Source organism: Furipterus horrens, unplaced genomic scaffold (assembly GCF_987537825.1).
Source record: "Furipterus horrens unplaced genomic scaffold, mFurHor1.1.pri manual_scaffold_9, whole genome shotgun sequence".
NCBI lineage: Eukaryota > Metazoa > Chordata > Mammalia > Chiroptera > Furipteridae > Furipterus > Furipterus horrens.
Window position 1 is genome coordinate 7898656 of NW_028327179.1, and position 21303 is coordinate 7919958.

Below are 21303 nucleotides of genomic sequence, written 5' to 3' on the forward strand. Positions count from 1 at the left end.
CGCATTTGCTTTAGAGCGAAGAGGTTAAGAGAATTAGGTCATTCTCTAATCTCTCTTGAAAAATTTGGCTGACTTGTTTTTTTGTGTTTTTTTTTAACCACCATCCGGGGCACTGGCCAGCTCACTAACGCCCCATTGAAATGGCTTCTGCCAGCCAGCTCATCTCACAATTTAAGTTCTCTTCATCCGATCGTTAAAATGACAGGTAATATCCAGCCACTGTTGAAACTCTTCTATGTTTGAGGCTCGGACGGATGGAAAACAAACCTCAGGGCGAGCCTGGGGCCAAAGCTTCCAAAGGGTGATAATAAGTATATTTAAACCCTTAATAATTTAGAAAACGAATTCCCCTTCCGTGACACAAATAAAGAAGCCCAACTTGAGCTGGTGAATGGCGCGGCGACCCTAAGACCCAGCAATACTTGGAACCAGACAAACACACGTGCTGTCCTGTTCCGTCTCGGAGAGAACAGGCTCTGCGTCCTGGCTCCTTTTCAGCCCATAATGAAGTGTTTCCGAGCGTGAACTGGACAGTCTTTGGACGCCCCCGAAAGATGAGTTCCAAACAAAAGGACTGACCCTCAAAATTTTTTCCCCACTTTTATTAGGGATTTCAAATAGGAATACCCAACGTGAAGATTTTCACGCTGTTTGGACTTAGGGCCAGAAAGAGCCCACTGAACTTAGAGAAACAGCTCTGGGGACAGATGGGAGAATAGCCTGCAAAACGCAGCAGCCGAGAGCCGGGCCGCATGCTCCCCCTTGAATGCCGAAGACTTTCGTGCACTGGTCCTTTTAACACAGACGTCCTTCAGGCTTTAATCCAGTGCCTCACACTCATTTGCGCACATGCTTTTTCTTTGCTAAGTACATTCTGAGTCCAGGTGGAAGATGACACCATTTCCCCCGGTCCCCGATGCAGGAAACAGGAAAGCTTACACACTGATATGGGGTGGATTTTAGCAGCTCCTGGATCTCAGGACGTGGATGCGATTAGTCCTTCCTCAAAGGCACCTACGCGCGACCCTGTTATCCTGCCACGGGCTGTGGCACAAGACAGTGTGCAGGGTGAGGGGCAACACACTTGGCTTCCTGTGTGATGTTGCGTTGTGTCCTCCAGGACTTGCCGAAGCTAGGCTTCAGATTTTTAGCAGAAACATGCAGAGAAGCGTAAAAGTGGTCTTAAAGGGCCAGCACAAGAGGTGACCAACTGCCCGTGAAAGTCAGAAGCGACCCTGACGGTGTCTTGCTCGGCCCCAGGCCACAGCGGGACAATTACAGCTGTTCGGGGTCTAGTGGGCGTCCTGTGTGGGAGCCGTCCTACGTGAGGGGTGGCACAAGCATGAGCCAGGAGGCCAGCTTACCAGCTCCCACCAGCTCCACCCGGCACGGGCTCGGCCATCTTGGGCCAATTGCTTAAAATCTCTAAGCCTGCTTCCTCTGTACAGTGCCGGTAATGTCTCCCGTCCTTATTTTAGGGTTCATGTGAAAAACAAACGTGACGGCTTCAGCTGTATTAATACAAAATTATTACACATAAACGGAGCCCTAGGGTAGCGATACACCAGAATCAATCTTCCAGCCTTCTTAGAAAGCAGGCATATCGCTAAGGCTTTCAACACACGGACCACACATTCCCTGCAAGGGGCTGGAATCTGCAAGGGCACCGCTCTTCTTCACCTGCTGACAAGTCGGAAGAAACACGGAGCAACAAGAGCACACAGCGCCGATTCTTCTCTGTCCTCCTCTGCTTGGGAGCGGATGGAATATCTACTTTCTCGATCATTTCATTTTTTTAAAAGACAAATATTTACCAGCCTGAAGGCCTGAAGTTCAGAGTGGTTCATCATCCTTCCACCTTCCCTGTTCAAGTCAGATAAGGTTGCATAACAGGAGAAGCTGGTAAGTTCCCAGATACCCTTCACCTGTATAACTGCTTATATAACCATAGCACCACGATCAAAACCAGGAAATTAGCATGGGTATAATACTGCTAACCAGTTAGCCTACAGACGGCATTCACCAGTTTTTCCACAAACGCCCCTTTTCTGTCCCAAGGTCTGATCCGAGAGTCCACACTGCGTTTAGTCGTTACATCCTTTGGCCTCCTCTCATCGGTGAGAGTATCTCAGTCTTTCATGACCTTGACTCTTTTGAAGTGTAGCGAGGAGTTATTTGGTGGAACGTTTTTCAGTTTGGGTCTGTCTGATGCTTCCTCATGATTATATTGAAGATTTGTGTTTTTGCCAAGAATACCGCAGAAGCGATATCCGTGTGCTTCTTAGTGACTCATGTCACTGGGACATGCCATGGGCACACCTTACGATGAGTGATGCTAACTGCGATCATTTGGTTAAGATGGCATCTACAAGTTTTCTTTGCTTGAAGTAATATTTTCCCCTTTCTAATTGTAAGTATATTGGACAGATACCTTCAACCTACACAAATACCCTGTTTCTCCCCAAATGTTCTCCCACTGACCTTAGCACCCGCTGGTGGAGCGCACCTGCAGCCACTGGGCAGGTGTGTGCCTCAGGGTGACTTTGTCCTTCCCTCATTCCTTCTATATTTATTGAATACAATTTCACTGTAAGGAAGAACGGTCCCTTATCCCCCGTTGAGTTATTCAATGGGCTCATGGATATGGGTTTCATTCTAGGGGTTATACAGTCCACTAGGATCGTCATTTAGTTTGTTGTTAAAATTGTCCCAGCTGCTGGGAGCTCCTCAAGCCTCTCCGTGTCTTCTGAACACGCCTGCCGTCTCCCTACACAGCATCCCCGGCTCAGCTTGCACTGCCCCGCCTCTGCTCTGGAGTCCACGTCCTCTCCAGGAGCCTCAGTTCCTTTTGCTGTTGCTTTCGTTTCGGTTTTATAATTTTTGTCTTAAAGATAAAGGGGCTATAACTGTTTACCTTGAAGGCAAAATCCCTTGTATTTGGGTGTGCTTTTAATCTTGAGAAGTGCTTTTTCACACACATAGTTGTGATAACGTCAAAAAAGGCAGAATGTAAAGCTATGTTTTGAGATAAGCATGCACTGCCTATAAAATTCGCCTTAATACCTCTAATCAGAGATGGTACTTTACGAAGCTGGCTGGTTTAGCTCAGTGGATTGAGTGTCGGCCTGCGAGCTAAGTGTCGCTGGTTCGATCTTCCAGTCAGGGTACATCAGAGAAGGAAAACTCTGACTCCAAAAAACCTCCGCTGCCTTGCGGCATACCTCTTCAGGGGAAAGGCTAAGGGAGTAAACCCCGACAGAAAATCCGGAGCCGGAGTCCCTAAGGCGGTTTGACGTTGTAGTCAACACCGGCAACTCCTGCAGCGCACCTGAACCCAAGCTGTATCGACTCCGTCTTTCCCTTGGACCCTTCAGCTGCGAAGAGAGGGGGGGGTCTGCTGCATGAGCAACAGCAGACCCTCCATATTACCCTGCCCAGGCTCTGTAGCTTCAGCGTCATCACAAGATGTCGATTCAACACGGGAGGAGACAGATACCGTGTCACTCCCGAGTCGGACTGCACAACCATTCTCGGCGGTGCAGATAGACTCTTAAGAAGCTACACCATCGTCTCTCGAGACGGATGGCTGCCGACGACGACGATTTTACGAAGCCAAGGCACTGGGAAGGCTCGGTCCCACTCGTGCGTCCTCGACTCTAGGTCCTCTCCACAGCAGACAGAGCGAGGGAATTAACCGCGTGTACTAACCACAACCCATGCACACACACAGCTATTCATTTGTGTATATTTAAGACCACAAGTCCATGCTGCTACCTGTGATTTCAGTCCAATCCTACCGGGCTCCCCCTTCCATCAGCCTAGTCTCTTTCATCTGAGCACACACACAGAGCAGGGTCGGAGCCGACAGCCCACACCCCCTTGAGAAACAGGCCCATTAACGTGAGCACAGTATTTGTATGCAGTTCTTCTCGCCCTGAGCCTCCCCATCGCCAGTCAACAGACTGCTTCCCACGGTTACTCAGATCAGCGCATTGCTCCCCCCTCCTGTCAGTGTGGATGTGTTGTTAATTCACAACAGAGTTAGGCTCATCCTTTACACTTTGTATTACGTTTTGAGATCCCCCACATCCCGGTCCTATGTATCCATTTCCAGGGTGGGGAGGAATGTAAGAGATTGCCGTGGTTCCAGGAATCAAAGCAAAATACAAAGGGGTTCTGAGAAAAGAACTGTCTCCTCCCCTTCCCATCAGCCCCTCCTTTCCACCGCTTTACCGTTCTCTCCCCACAGGCAACCTATCTCTTTAGCTTCTGGTTTCTCCTTCTTGTATGTCTTTAGCACAAATGAGCCAACACACGCCTATTTTCTTCTATTCCTTCCCTCTTGCCTGAAGGGAAGATGACCATAACATAATACTGTTCTATACAGTATTTTGCTTTTGCACTTAACAGTATATACTGTTCAATGTGTTTTAAAGTTAAGCTCCCACATGAAATTAGGAGAGAGATTCTGAAACCGAGGGGAGAGGGGACACATGATGACAATGGCCAAATCACCAAGGACATCTGAGGGGACAGTCAATGTCATTCCTTTATATACTCAGTCCAAGAAATACTTTTCAAGCATGTGCTATATTTCAGGAACTATTAACAAGCTTCAACATTTTAAACTTAAAGGAACTTGAAGGAACTTACAGTCAAGAGGGGAAAGTTTGGAGTAAAACAGCAACTCTATACAATGAGGTACGTGCTGTGGTAGGTACAGGGGGGCACGGGAGTGGGAGGGGGAAAGTGGGGATCAGAGCAAGCTTCTGGAGGAGACCCCATGCAAGCTGAACTGGGAAGGTCAGTGAGGAGCTGGCCAGGCACACGTGGGAAGGCAGGCAGAGGCAGGTGCTCCAAGGCAGGAGCCATGTCCTAGTATTTAGAGTCCGAGAAAATTCAGCCTGTTCGTGTCATGGAGTGAGAGACATGCAGGGAGCAGTGAGAGATGGGGCTGGAAAGAAAGGCAATGATAAGACAGGAGGTCAGGAAGGGCTGTGACCATGGCCAGCCATTGAGACTTCATCCTATAGTCAATGGGAGCCACTGAAGTACAATCTTGGCCAAGGGCATTCTTCCTACATGTCCTGGAACGTAGAACACGTGTTGAAGAAGAGAGACCTCAGGAAACGAGGACAGGCTGCTACAATAGGCGAAGGTGGCAGTAGCAGTGGCCTCGAGTCCGCAGCGGGGAGAGAGAGGAATCGCTCATGATGAGAGACTGGACGCACTGATTGGACTCTCGCCTGGGCGACTCCACAGGTGGCAGCAGGCACAAATCCTGAGACGGGAACAAAAGAGGAGCAGGCTTGCGGGAGTGCGGGGCATGGGGGATGACTTGAGGTTCTTAAAACGTGGAGCTTACGGTGCGCAGGCCACCTGAGAGCGAGAAGGCCAGCGAGGGGCTGGCTGGGTGGATCGGGGCTGGGAGAGATGAGTCGTGATGACCCAAGTCTGGACGTCATCAGCACACGGAAAGTAACTGATGACTGAATTAACATTGGCTAGTGAGGGAGGAGAGAGCCAAGGACAGAACCAGAAGGAATATCAACTTCTCAGGCCGAGCAAAGGGAGCGAGGCTCACAAGGCACACTGAGGGGAGCAGCCGACGAGATGAGGCAAGCCCCCCGGAGCCAGGGGAGATGGCTTCCGGGGGGGAGGGACGGCTGAGGCACTGGCTGCTGCTCAGGGTCCGCAAAGAGCCAGGCGGGTGATTTCAGAAAAGCTCGGCTTTGACAGAAGGAGAAAGAAACGGCAATAACTATCGAGCCTCCTGGGACCCAGGGAAATACATGTAACATTAAATGTCCATACTTGCAACAGAAGAAGAGAAAGGTCGCTGGGCTGGAATGCTGCTGGAGGATGAACGAATGAACTTATGTATTTTCAGGTCAACTAAAGAGCATTGTATCAAAGCAAAGAAAAAACATCAAGACGGGGTCTCAGGTGGGCTCACCGTACATTTGATGGAAAGCCCACTGGATCAGATGGAGGGACCCCTTAAGTAACACACGTTCTAATTCAATCTGTTCCCACACAGCATCGGGCTTCCATTCCAGAGTACCATTTCGGCGTCCTTTCCTTTCATAGTCTGACTTTCTTACTGAAGCAAGGGGAAGGAACGTACAATCTAGGGGAACCCAGTTCCTCACACGGTTATCTTTCTTATGTTCTTAAATAGCAACTTTTTATACTCTTAACATAAAGGACTTAATATTTGTTCTTATAATTTTCTTTAGGAAAAATGTCTCTCTGACTTGCCAAATGTACCATCTTCTTCAATGAAATTTTAAGCCAATTTAGAATATTTCACTTGAAAGTTTTGTCTTTAGACTAATAACACATGTATTTTGTAATTTTTTTGGGAAAAAGAAACTATACATAATGACTCACTAAATTACCTTGTCCCCCCCCCCAAAAAAAAGATAGCACCTTGATAATAACCAGAGCTATAAAAATAGCAAACAAGTGTTTAAATTTGAGAAACTCTGAATCTTTTCACTCTACCTTCCAAATCACAGATATACTTAAAAACACCCCCCCCCAAAAAAACCATTTTTAATTTTTAACTCAGGAGGTCCATATTAGAAATGCTCGCTTCTCTTCATTAAATGGGAACTTCATGGCTGATGATAGTCTCAAAATGTTCTTTTACAAAATAACTTACCATAGATTAAAACATATACACATGTATATGTTATATATATAAAACAATACAGAGATACATACATATACATATGTATGCACATACTGCAGTGTGAGATCTTTCAAAACTCACAAAAGCGCAGACAACTTTTTCATAAAACATCATTGCTTATCTGTAGCGTTTCTTGATCACCAACCTAACTTTTCGCCAACATCTTAACGATGATGAGAACCAAACTTTCTCATCGGTATATGTCAATATTATGTCTCTATCTATGTGAACATGTGAAGCATAAAGTGGAGTCTGTGACCCATAAGGCAGAAATCAACAGACTCTGTGTCTACAGGAAACAAGCCTAAATAGACACCGAAGATAAAACTGGTCCAGATGTTATCGGCAGACCACACTCCCTGTGCTTTTCTCCGACGATGAGTAAGGGAGTCAAATCAGAGCCTGGGACACAGGCCCTCCCACTTCCCACCTGGCACATGTATGAACAGATACTCCCTAACTACTGTCTAAGAAGTGTTCTGATTTTCTTCTAGCTCCACTTTAGAGTCATCCTCACAACAGACACCTCATGTGGGGAGCTGAGAGCCTTAATGTTTGTATTGATCTGGGCCCTGCTTTCGACGTCACTTGGCTGCTGTGCAGGTCTCCCCGTCGGCCCCAAAGATAGGTTGTGACAGCTTAAATGATGACATGCTTGTCTTTCTCCTTCCCTGGCAAGAGAATACCCACAACCTGGCAGTTCTGACCCAAATATAGAATTTAAAACAATCCCCGCTCTCTTCATGTAGTGTGAAAAAAAAGACAGGAGGCTGAGAGAAAGAACAAGAAAGTAAACTACAGAACGACAGTGTTTTGTTGACTGCGACGGATAGTAAGGAGGAAGTCATCAGTTGGCACCAATGCATTTTCTACCAGCTCACAAAGGCTTTAGTTGGTCAATAGGTAGGACCAGGCTTCCTCATACCAAGTAGGCGAACCTAACAATGGGTCAGATATGAGAGCTCAAAGTCAGAGAGTCTCAAGAACACAGAGTCCCTACACAACTAAGAAGGAATAGAACTACCTCAAAACTAGAGAAAACCAGAAGTTCCAGAAAACTGAGCTGCATGGAAGTCCAACAAACAAAGATATAAAAAAGGAATACTCATCCAAACAGGTAGGAGGGGTGGAGCTGGGGCGGAGAGGACACAGTGTAGCAGCAGTGGTGGCAGTGGCAGTAACAGCGGCAGGCTGGCAGAAAGCGCAGACACACATTTTAAAAAGTGGAAAGGGACATCTGGGGAGCACTCCCAGCACCAGGCCAGACCACACAGCTCACAGTCCCAACGCTGGGGAAAATAATGCCTCATTGCTTCTGACTGCAAACCAGTGGGGATTGGGGCGGAGGAAGAAACTGCCAGTCTCTCAGTAGAGTCCGCTTGTTTAAAGTGCGCCCACAATCCAAGATGTCCGCAGACCCACCCACTCTGGGAACAATGACCAGGGCAACAGCTAGAGAGGCGCTAGTCCCATACAGAAGTGGCAGAAGTGCCGAGAAAAGGGACAAATGCTGAGCAAGTGGCATTGTTCCCTCTCAGACCCCTCCCCCAGACAAAGTGCCACAATGTGGTGAAACAGGTCGTCTGTACTGATGAATACCTAAGGCTCCACCCCTTACAATGTAACAGATGCAATAGCTCTACCTAAGACACAGAGGAAAACAAACAGAGGAGCCTGTCAAAATGAGGAGACAGAGAAGTATGGCCCAAAAGAGGGAATGGATCAAGGTTCCAATGGGAGAACTAAGCAATGAGGAGATAGCCAACCTAACAGATGAAGAGTTCAAAACACTGATAATAAAAAGGCTCACAGGCTTGACAGATATGCTTAAGTATGGCAAACGCATAAGGGAATATGTGAAGGCTATGCAAAGTGAAATGAAGGAAAATCCACACAAAATCAATGGTGAAGGAAAGGAAACCGGGGTTCAAATCAATGATTTGTAACACAAGGAAGAAAAAAACAGTCAACTAATACAGAATGAGGAAACAAGAACTGAATGAAATGAGAGGCTCAGAAACTGCTGGGACAACTTTAAACGTGCCAACATCCAAATCATAGGGGTGCCAGAAGGAGAAGAGGAACAGCAAGATATTGAAAATTTATGTGGAAAAATAATGAAGAAAAACTTCCCTAATTTGGCAAAGGAAATAGACATACAAGTCCAGGAAGCACAGAGAGTCACAAACAAGCTAGACCCAAAGAAGCCCACACCAAAACACATCATTGTTAAAATGCCAACAGTTCGAGATAAAGAGAGAATCTTAAAAGCAGAAAGAGAAAAGCAGAGAGTTACCTACAAAGGGTTGCCTATAAGACTATCAGTTGATTTCTCAAAAGAAACTTCGCAGGCAAGAAGGGACTGGCAAGAGGTATTCAAGGTGATGAAAAGCAAGGACCTACAACCAAGATTACTCTAACCAGCAAAGCTATCATTTAGAATGGAAGGGCAGATGAAGTGCTTCCCAGACAAGGTAAAGCTAAAGGAGCTCATCATCACCAAGCTATTATTACATGAAGTGTCAAAAGGACTTACTTAAGGAAAAGAAGATCAAAATTATGAACATTAAAATGACAACAAACTCACAACTATCAACAACTGAATCTAAAAATAAGAACAAAATCCAACTAAGCAAACAACCAGAACAGGAACAGAATCATAGGTATGGGGATCATTTGGAAGGCTGTAAGCTGGGAGGGGCAGGGGGAGAAATGGGGAAATGGTGCAGGGATTAAGAAGCATAAATGGTTGGTACAAAATAGACAGGAGGAAGTTAAGGATAATATAGAAAAGGGTGAAGCCAAAGAACTCATATGCACGACCCATGGACATGAACTAAAGGAGGGGGGAATTGCTGGAGGGAAGGGGGTACTGGTCAGAGGGGAGTAAAGGGAAATGAAATTGGAACTACTGTAACAACATAATCAATAAAATATATATTTTTTTAAAAAGCAGGGAGAGTCAGAAATGCCTCCAATGTGACAGGAGATCAGAGGACAAGTACATTTACTCAGCATCTACTATGAGCCTGATACTAAGTTAAGTAAGGTGTGTTCCCTTTTTTGATATTTCCCCATCCTTGCAAATTAGTATTATAACCATCATTTTAGAAATAACATTGGAGAAAATGATATGCAATTACTAGGTGGAACCTGAATTTAAACAGGTTCACCCAACACCAACCTTAAGCTATTACCACTTCCCCAGGTAGCCTCACCCATCACACTATGCAAATATTTCCTTCTGATGTTACATCTACACTGCAGCTCTGCAGGCAGAGACTAAGTGTTAGTTCCAAAACATCAGTACAAATCATTCTTTACCTCCAGAAGAGAGGTTATCTCCCAGCAATTAGTTCAGTTTTTGGAGAAACAGACTGGATCTGCTTTCAACCTCAAATGCGTGGTAAGGCAACACAGAAGTATTTTTTAGATTGTTATTCTGATTATATAATTAGCACACATGAGATGTTCACCTCCTTTCCAGAAGAAACTGATCAAGGTTTTAAAGTAACAGCCAAGAACTTCTTTATCTTCTCTTCTGTGGCAGTTTTAGAACATCTAACGCAAAAGGAATAAATCCTTTTCAGTCATAATAAAATGTTTAAAAGTCATCACGCACTGAGCTTTTCCCACGGACTAGGTCCTATGCTGCCTTCCATGCGTCATCTCTAACCGCACCCCCGATACTACCATTGTATCAGTTGAGAAGACAAGGCTCTGGTGGTTTAAGTTACTTGCTCAAAATCGTACGTCAAGCAAGTGGTAGATTGGGACTCAAATCCCTGTCACCTGCCTCGAGATGTCATGCTCCAAAGCCACAATGCTTGCCTTGTGCTAAAATGCCTCCCCATATTAAATTACAAGAGGTATTACAGGTGAGAGTTACAGATATGATAATAGAGGGGCACAAGGTGAATAACGGAAGAATAGATCCATAGCTTAAATGTAAGACACAAGCCCATAAAACTCCTAGAAGAAAACACAGGCAGTAAACTCTCTGATGTTGTTCTTAGTAATATTGTCTCTGATATGTCTCCTTGGATGAGTGAAACAAGGAAAAAAAATAAACAAATGGGACTATATCAAACTAAAAGTTTTTGTACAGCAAAGGAGACCAAACAGACAACTAACTTACCAAATGGAAGAAGATATTTGCCAATAATTCATCCAGTAAGGGGTTAGTGCCCAAAATTTATAAAGAAATCATACAATTTCACACCCAAAAAACAAACAAACAATCCAATCAAAAACGGGCAGAGGACCTGAACAGACATTTTGCCAAAGAGGACATAGAGAGTGCCAATAGATATGTGAAAAGATGCTCAACATCACTAATCATCAGAGAAATGCAACTTAAAACCACATTCTCACACCTGTCAGAATGGCCACCATCAATAAATCAACAAACAACAAGTGCTGGCGAGGATGTGGATTAAAAAAAAAAAAAGCCTTTGCGCATTGTAAGTTAGCATAGCTACTATGGAAAACAGTATGGAGGTTCCTCAAAAAATTAAAAATAGAACTACCTTATGATCCAGTGATCCCACTTCTGGGAATTTAATCAAAAGAAATCCAAAACACTAATTCAAAATCTACATGCACCCCTATGTTCATTACAGCATTATTTACAATAGCTAAGATAGGGAAGCAACCTAAATTGACAATTGGATATATATATAAAACGCATACCCAATGGAATACTACTCAGCCATAAAAAGAATAAAATCTTACCATATGCGATAGCATAAATGGACCTAGAGGGTATATTATTTAAGTGAAATAAGTTGGATAGAGAAAGACAAATACCATATGATTTCACTTATATCTGCAATCCAAAAAACCATAAAACTGAACAAACGAAACAGAAACATATTTACCGGCACCAAGAACAAATTGATGGTTGCCAGGCGGGAGGGGCGTTGGGGGACTGAGTGCCAAGGGTGAAGGGAGTAAGAAGAACCAATCGGTAGTTACAGATAGTCCCTGGGATGGAAAGTGCAGCGCAGGGAATGTAGTCACTAATATTGTCACAACGGTGTAGAGTGCCAGGTGGGTGCTAGACTTAACAGGGCAATCACTTCATAAATTATAGAAATGTCTAAGCACTATGCTGTACACCTGAAACTAATATAAGATAAATGTCAACCGTAACTGAAAAGAGAGAGAAGAGATTATACTATAACCAAAATGCAAATCAAATAAAAGATTTCTCCTCACACCCCCCCCCCAATTAAACGAAGAGAGGAAGAACAGCTTAAAATAAGAGAATCTTTATCTCTAAAGCAAGACACAGTAACATAATGAAATGTATTTTTTAAATTGATGGATTCCAGGCACAATTTCTTTTTTCGTCTTTCAAAGCTAAAATGAGAGAAGCTAAGTTCCAGGAAGGGTGCGGGCTTCCTGGCAGTGGCGCGCTGAGGGCTGAAGCTTTGAGCGAGCGCCTTTGTCAGAGGCTCCCATCCTACAGGAAGGCCCACAGCTCACATGGTTCGAAGAGGCCCTCGCTCTGTGCCTCTCGCCAGTCTCTGATTTACACTCCTCAGACCCACTACAATCGCACAGGCCTCAGCGACATAAATCAAAAACTACACTCTAATGATAATTACGTTTGACTCACGTTCACCCATTGCATCAACCATATGTCATCAAGAGAGGCATTTTTTGGTTGTATGAAAAAATGTTAAGAATGCCTCCTTTCTCTTTTCTATGGCTCCTATCAGTAAGTTGTCAAGACATTAAGCTTTTTAAGTTCTTATTATGGGTCAGGTATTTCACGTTGAGCGTAGATGTCAGGCTGTGCCATCCAATAGGGGCACAACAGATATTTTTTGTAATGGCTTCTGGGAGATTCGTCAGGAGAGATTTCTTTTCAAATGCATGTCTGTTACCTAGGGGTATTCAGAGTTAACAGCAGCTACTCAAAAGGAAAGTAAATGTTCCTTTCTTTTCTTTCTCCAAAAAGGTACCCGTTGACCAAAGTTTCAGTCTGCAGACAGGAGACAATGCCGTCTTCCCCCAAATTAAATGAATTGGCTTCCACTAAGTCAAGGGCATGCCCTTTTATAATTACACTCCCATTAATATAATCTTCAATTAGTAGAAGAAAACATAATACTACTTATAGTCCTACTTTGACTTTGAAGTTACTTTGAAGTCACACTAATTTCAATGGCAACTCTATTTACCACCAAGGGTTATCCCTGGAGGGTCAGACTACACAGAACTGGTAAGGGGTCAAGTTAATAACACCCACCCTTCAACAAAGTAGAAGCAGTCATTGGTAACACGTCTACAAGGAGTCATTGCATTAACAGCATAGTCTACACAGACATCAATAGAAAATGTTGTCGTATATATATTATCAATTTGAGTCACTGCTCTCATCCTAGGATTTTATGCTTATTTTTAAATTTTACTAAGAAATCTTACTGTGATATTTTCCTGTTTAGGGGTCACAAATTAAGTCGTTTCTTCCCTTCTTCCTACTTGATCACATCTGCATTGTCTTCCTGCTCCTCTTCCTTGTCTTACCGTTTAATTCAACTTCATCCTCATTCACACCTACCATTACCTCCTTTCTCATTTTTAGGGAGAGGTTTCTCTTTTTAGGTGGTGGATTCCAGGGGTATTGTTATTTTCCAGCTCATCTTCCCTTCATATTATTCCCAAGTTTTTATCTCAGGTTCCCAGAAAGATCAGTGTTCCATGAGCTGGGAGTTTGTAGCTTCTGCTAGCTCTGGTGGGTGTCTACCTCTAGCACCCGGGAAAGGCAAGAGGAAAAGAGAATACTGCCCCACTTCCTTTTCCTCCATCCCCTGCCCTATCATGGCAGAGAAGGGAGCAGACACAGGACTCAGAAACACTGTCGGAGCTGCATGAAACTTAGGCATGAAGAAGCAGGAAACAAGACAAGGAAGATATTTCACTGGTCAGCATGGAGAGGGGGCGAGGAGGGTATTGGACAGGGTAGGAGGTCGCTGACAGAGCAAGAGCTCCACATCCATCAAGCACTTTACAACGATGTCCATCGATTCTTTGTCAGTGGAAGTGGCGTACTCAGGTTATACAGATTGGCAGATTGCAAAAATAAGAGGCAGGATTAAAATGGCAGCCCTGAAATGTGTGGCCCCTGATAGTTGCTGCAATAAGAGCAATGAAAGCTGAAAAGTCTCCAAAAAATGGCACAAGGAGAAAGAGGCAAAACGGGGTCCATTTCACACTAGAAGGCGGAGGAGGCCTGGAAGAAGTCAGACATCTTCAATGACAAATAGGGGTGGAGGTGGGGTGCTGGTGAGTTATTTGTTTTTTATCCCCCCCAGCCCCCGCCCCCTAAGCTAGGACAACAGGAAATGAGTTCACATTGCAACAGGAGAGATTAAAGTTAAGACATTAAGGGGAGAAATCTTCCTGACAGCAGGCTGGTGAGATAATGGAACCCATACCAAGAGATGCTGAAGAATAAACATCTATCTTCCCGGGGTGGTTTTAGACACAGAAGGGCCCGGAGTATTAGCACGGAGACTTTCAGATTTATCATCCAGACCTAAGATACTCTCGCTTTATGCACTGAGGCAGCCTGATCAATGGCGTAGCCGCCGAAGCTACCGTGAATGAGGCGGGAGAGGAAGCAGCAGCCCTCCTTGTTTTTGAACTTGCTCGGATGAAAGCAGCCCTCTGAGCACCTGAGCCAAAGCCTACACCCAGGTGTGCCTAATCTCATAATAGTTGATGAATGAGTCTCGTGAGGATTTTATGGAGCTACGACAAGTTTGGACTGTGCTCCTTCATTAAGTGAGTGAAGGGATTGTGAAGATGCCTTCTTTTAGAAAAGGCAGCAGTCAAGCTGTAAGGTGATGAGGAGACTGGAGTAGTTTGGTTATATTGTCACTACCAGAAATAATCCGGGATGACACCTGGACCGGTTTGGAGAAGACCCACTGGTCTGCATCATCTCAGAAGCAAGAAAGAGATCCACATCCTCAATCCGTGCAACACGGAGCATCTGCCATGTGCAGACTCCCTGGCACAGCTAGGGCACCAGACACCACCTTTATCCCCAAGGAGCGCACAGCAGAGCGAGCGAGAGAATGCTGACTCCATAGTGCAATGCAACCCCACAGAGCCTGTGGTGGGCAAATGCAGGGAGTGGGGGGGCCAGGCTCAGGCACCGAGGGACAGGAGGAGCGGGGGGGAGGCAGGAGAGGTGGCAGACAATATCCGAGTTGAGGAAGGCCACAGGTGTCACTCGGCTGGAGGCGGCAAGACGGGACTCCTGGGCAGAGGAGCTACAGGTGGGGACAAAGGAGACGTGAGGACAGAAGAGAGGTGAAGACAAGGGAGAGACGCGAGGGCCAGGGAGAGCGTGCTTCCTGCTGGGAGCCGCGTATCGGTCAGAATGGTAGGAGCATACGTGAGGTCAGCGGCGGCGGGTGAGAGCGCAGGGGCTGAGCCCCGGAGGCCAGCCAGGTCCTGAAGGGACTTGGGAGCCATGGCAGGTGCCAGGGAGCTGCTTCTGCAGGCGCTCAGAACTTCACGAGGGGCGGAATCAGGCCTCGCGTCTACGTGGATTGTACCAGGTAAGTAAACTCTGTTGGCAGCCTCTCGGGATGTGATGTCTCAGGATCTGGATAGCGTTCGCGTCAGGTGAGCGTTCGAGTAATTACAGGCTGGCAAGTCTCATACGCCCAAGCCGCAACCCTGTTTTTATTGGGCTAAGCCGCTGTCTGAAGCTTCGGCCAGGTAAGCCTGCTGGCTCATCCTGCCTCTATGCCCGACAGCTAAATGATGAGGTCACGATACTGTGGGCAGCTCTGGGCATAGACTCTTTAAAGAAAAAAATATATATCATGGTTGGCTAACTCCATTCTTGAAGAGCAACTCCCATCCCTTGTACCCTCCCAGCACCAGGAATTAAAAAAGAAAATGTCAACAGCTACACGGATATACTTTATCATTATCAACTATCTTGTGGTTTCAGAGCAATTATCATTGAGCTTTACCCATCAGCGAGGCCGATGTTTATTCCTGGGCTGTTGCAGACACAAAAATGTTTACGAAATCAACTACGAACCTAAGTGTGGCCATTGGGGACAATTCTCTGCCGAACGATCATTTTCCCGCAAAGCAGGGAGCAGGGTTATGAATCATCTGTGACCACTTACGCTTAAGCTGCATACATTAAAATTTAATGGTTTCGACACAAGAAGCCGGTCGTAAGTCAGCAAGCAGGGCACTAATGTGTTGGGTCTAATTGTGCTTCGATGAAGTGAGGCCGGAACGTGTGCCAGCCCATGGTATTTTGCTATACAGTGGAAATTATGTATCTCTAATCACAAGTGAGGACTCATTTTTTTACAATTCATAATTCATGATTTCATTAGCTTTGAATTATTCATTTTCTCAAGTGTGATTGCTATGGCCTTTTAAACGTCTCTGCGCCTCCACTTTTAAGTGATAAACGCTGGAGGACGGAGCCGTCTCGGGTCTTGGAATACAATAAAGGGCTTTTACAACAAGCTGCTGGCTTCTGCTCACGGTTACTCTGGGTTCTGAATGTAGGCTGGCTGTTCAAGGTCAGGACTGCCGCCTTTCACTGGGTCTAAGAGATAGCAGGTTCGTGAAGAACGTCCTGCTTCGAGAACCGTCATTTCTAATAAAACCTAAACGCTGGGACAAGGCCTCCTCTCGGATCGGCTCTGCCCGCCTCACCGGCCCTGTCTCTTGTGGCTCTCCCCAGTCCCCTTGGCCTCTTCCCTGCCTCTGAGCCCTCTGCGTGTCCTGCCACCTGCCCGGGGTGCCTGCTGCTCCCCTGCCAACCCCAAGTGCACCTCCTGGAGCTGCTCTGCCTCCTGCTTCCCGTCTCTCATCAGAGGACCCCTCTTCAGAAAGGTTTCCCCAGATGCCACCGCCCCTGCCAGTTACTCAGTATGGCACCACCCTGCTCCCCGCCTCCGCGTTACTTAGCGTTACTGTCAGCAGCGCTTTGGGGGTGTGTTGTCTTCCTTCCCACCGAGGGCCAATGCAGGGGACTTTGTTGTTCACCAGGGCAGACCCAGACTCTAGCATGGTAACGGCAGATGGTAGGTACTGGACAAAGATTTACAAAATAAATGAATTTTTAATTCCGAGAGGTAATGATCAAAGTATATTTAACTTGAAAATGCCCCTTCAGTTGAGTAAGTCCAGGTTGTCCCCAATGCTCCTCCCATCTTTCTATGAATTGACTTCACGAGCCACGGAAGGGCTCCACCCACGCAGCCAGCAGGGCCACACGCCATGGCCTTGAACTTGGGATGGGTGCAGGGAGAAGGATGCATCCCAGTCTCTGACTGAGAGAAGGGTCTTGAGATCCTAACAGTTAGAAGCAAAGAAAAAGAAACTTATGCTCAGCGAGGCTAGGCGAACCGCATCCTGCGCCCCATGTGGATGCCCTCTGCCAACCGCAGGGTCTTTGGGAAGAAGAGAGCCTGGAAGCAGCCTGCAGCAGGTCAACCCAGACGGGGTCCTTGGTAATGTCCCAGGCCACGTGCAGCTCAGTGTCAGGCTGAACCCTCCTCTTGGGCAGAGAGAGAGAACACACTTCTTCCAGGGTCAGCCTCCCTCACGGCCCTTCTGGTTCCTGTCTCTGCAGAACAACCACTAACCAGATCATTTTGTGCCAAGGACTGATGCTAAATGCAAAGGCAAAGGCACTGAATCAGTCAGGTTAACAGAGGGCAAGTCTGGGAGTTATTGAAATAAATTTTCACAATAAAATTCAAAGTCTGACTAGCACCTTTGAGGTTTCTCAAATTAAATGGTGTCTCTGGCTAGCACACAGTGTGTAACTACAATAAGGAAACCTTACATCCAGATATTAAATATGAATTAATGATGATGGACTTTTAAGTAATTCAAAAAGCTATTCACATGAAAACTCAGTGCATACTTACTAGACATTCTTGGCAAATGCAAATGATAAAAAGTAAAAGATCTTCAGATAAGTGGTCCAATTAGGCACCTTGGGATTATTGAGAGTTGATTTTACAAATACTCAAGACAGGGTTATCATGATATATTTTTTTAATACTATTCAGCTTTTCACAACATTTCTTCAGAATACTATTATTGGCATTTACAGGAGACCCAGAGCCAGGGAGAAGAAAGGTAACTAGTCTTGTTATAAAATCCATGCCTAAGATGATAAAGATTCAGAAAGAGGAGCTTAAGTAAATATTTGCTAAATAACTGATGAGCCAGATAAAAACCGGAGAATAGAAAAGCTTAAATTTCAACTCCCAGTCCCACATCCAGCCCTTTAGTTTAGAGCTTGTCTTCTTTTAAACAGGCTTGTGCTTCTCATTACTTATTAAAACAAGAGTTTGGAAGGCCTACTGAAGTCATTCAAATTGCCCTCTTGTACCTTAGGTGGCTAACGTGGCAATATAATTTACAGAGGATACATTATGGTAGACCTTACAGTGGTTCTGTGATGTTCTCAGGTGCCTACGGATGACTCCAGCAAATTGACACCTCTAAAGTCATTTTCCTGGCGTCCCAAGATGAAGTCATTGCCAGTTCTTCCAATGTGAATAGATCATATGTCATCCCATTATGCCACCTGGCCTCGGACCAACACACCTTTAAAACAGATTTATTTAAGCTATAAACTTACAGGACAGTGCCTCTGTCTTCAAATGTATTACATTTAAACAGCTGGGAAAATAAAATCCCCACTTTCCAACGCTGAAATCTCTGAGGCCAACTGAAGTATGAAGAGGGCTATTGGGTTCTATTACAGACACAAACTTAGAGGGTATTTTGTAATGAGTTAAGGAAAAAAACTCACAAAAAGCAAAATATAAGACTGGGAAGACTCTTAAGGGTCCCTCATCCTGTGTTTTACTTGACGTTCAGTAGCATGGGTCTCATGACGCCAATTAGAAAGGAGTTCCAGAGAGAGGACATAGTACACTAGAACGTCAGAGTATGTCATTGACTTTATGTCAGTAACCTCACTCGTTCCTGTTGCCCTAGAAGACACGTGTTATCTACTGAATCTTTAGGTTATTAATTAACTCAAGAAATTAGGCTGGGTCTCAAAAAAGTCACCCATTGACACTGGGAATCCAAATGTGTGCTCCAATATCACATCACGCTCAGCCGAGTGCTATCAGCTGTATGAACAAACATAGCAATCACTTATTTGGGGTCCAAGTGCACTTTAGGCTCTGACGTAGGACGCGCACACAGAACTTAAGAACCAGACAGGGGACCGTGAAGTGCCAGCTGCCTGTCCGAGGCTGAAGCATATGAAACTGCTAGTACTGAATGGATGTGAGTCAGAGTAAGCAGCAAAGGGCAGACTATTCAGGGAAGGCTTCCTGCGGGAAAGCAGACATGAGATTATCACTCGAATTCCACAGGGACAGGAGTGACTCACGATCTGTCTCCCTCAAGCCTGGCACTCCGCCAAAGATGCCTCCTCAGGGAAGGGTGCCTCCGCGAACAGGAACGAGTGTTCTAGGAGCCCCCACAGCGCCCCGCTCTCCCGCTCAACCCTGACCTTCGGTCGGTTTCCAGATCCTGGGGAGGTTATCTCCTGACCAAGGTCTGGTTTCTACCTGCCCCTCTGGGGCTCCACCGCCACCTCCCGAGTCAGAGCCTGTGTCATCTCCTGCTGACATGGTATTTACCCCACCCTGGAGCCGAATGTGTGTATGACTGCTTCACTAATTGAGAAAATAGGCTCCCGAATGGCACAGACCAAGCCTGTTCTGCTCCCCATCCATTTGCCGCTGCCTGCACGGTACCGGCAACATAAGAAGGAATAAATAAAGAAACGGGCTCCTCCCTCGGCCATAAAACTTGAGTCGCGGACCTGGCACTCACTGCAGCTTCAACCTGAGTCTCGGCTTCTCACCTTTCTCCCTGAGCAACATGAGCTTCAGCACACGCTCCAGCTTCTCCACAAACTACCGGAGCCTGGGCTCCGTGCAGTCTTCCAGTCACCGGGTCCGGCCGGTCAGCAGCGCGGCCAGCGTCTATGCCGGCGCCGGGGGCTCGGGCCCCCGGATCTCGGTGTCCCACTCCACCAGCGTGCGGGGCAACTGGGGATCCGGGGGCCTGGCAGCAGGGATGGCTGGGGGTCTGGCAGGCATAGGGGGCATCCAGAGCAAGAAGGAGACTATGCAATGCCTGAATGACTGCCTGGCTTCCTACCTGGAGAGGGTGAGAAGCCTGGAGGCTGAGAATCGGAGACTGGAGAGCAAAATCCGGGAACACCTAGAGAGGAAGGGACCCCAGGTCAGAGACTGGGCGCATTATTTCAAGATCATCGAGGACCTGAGGGCTCAGATCTTTGCAAATTCTGTGGACAATGCCCGCATCATTCTGCAGATTGACAATGCTCGTCTTGCTGCTGATGACTTCAGAGTCAAGTATGAGATGGAGCTTGCCATGCGCCAGTCTGTGGAGAATGACATCAATGGACTCCGAAAGGTCATTGATGACACAAACATCACTCGGCTGCAGCTGGAGACGGAGATCGAGACTCTCAAGGAGGAGCTGCTGTTCATGAAGAAGAACCATGAGGAGGAAGTAAATGGTCTACAAAACCAGATTGCCAACTCCGGGCTGACTGTGGAGTTGGATGCCCCCAAATCTCAGGACCTCAGCAAAATCATGGCGGACATCCGGGCCCAGTATGACGATCTGGCTCGGAAGAACCGAGAGGAGCTAGACAAGTACTGGTCCCATCAGATTGAGGAGAGCACCACAGTGGTCACCTCGCAGACCGCTGAGATAGGAGCTGCTGAGATGACACTCAGGGAGCTGAGACGTACAGTCAGTCCAGTCCTTGGAGATTGACCTGGACCAATGAGAAATCTGAAGGCCAGTTTGGAGCACAGCCTGAGGGAGGTGGAGACACGCTATGCCAGGCAGATGGAGCAGCTCATGGGATCCTGCTGCACCTGGAGTCAGAGCTGGCCCGGACCCGGGCAGAGGGGCAGCGCCAGGCCCAGGAGTATGAGGCCCTGCTGAACATCAAGGTCAAGCTGGAGGCTGAGATTGCCACCTACCGCCGACTACTGGAAGAAGGGGAGGACTTCGATCTTGTTGACGCCCTGGACAACAGCCACTCCTTACAAACCATCCAAAAGACCACCACCCGCAGGATTGTGGACGGCAAAGTGGTGTCTGAGGTCAACGACACCAAAGTTTTGAGGCGTTAAAGGCAGCAGAAGTGGGGGATCTTTTTGCAGGGCAGGAGGCCAATAAAAAGTTCAGAGTTCAAAAAAAAAAAAGAAAAAAGAAAAGAAACGGACCTAAGGCGAAGAGGAAAGAGAGACCGTGAAGGGCTCGGCCAGCCCGCAAACAAGAAGCTTGGCATTGTTCCAATGAGGGATGGGCTGACATTGCGTCCCTCTGAGGAATTAACAGGATGGGGAGAAAGTAATGATTTGCTCAATACGGTGGTTAATTTTGCTATTTCTATATAGACTGAAGAAAAAGGTCAAAAAACACATAAAGCTTTATTTCCATTTATGATGAGGAATAAATACATGAGAAGAAATGGTATAAAATTCCTAAGAACCCCACGTAGAAGAATGTCAGCTCCC

The 21303-nt window shown here is 46.4% G+C and overlaps 1 protein-coding gene and 1 pseudogene across 1 annotated transcript in view; one reads left to right on the forward strand and one right to left on the reverse strand.

Moving 5' to 3' along the window:
* BBS9 (Bardet-Biedl syndrome 9) overlaps positions 1 to 21303 on the reverse strand; it is a 343600-nt gene that overhangs the window by 19008 nt on the left and 303289 nt on the right. The gene's annotated exons all lie outside the window — the stretch shown is intronic.
* On the forward strand, positions 19589 to 20955 carry LOC150001235 (keratin, type I cytoskeletal 18 pseudogene; annotated as a pseudogene).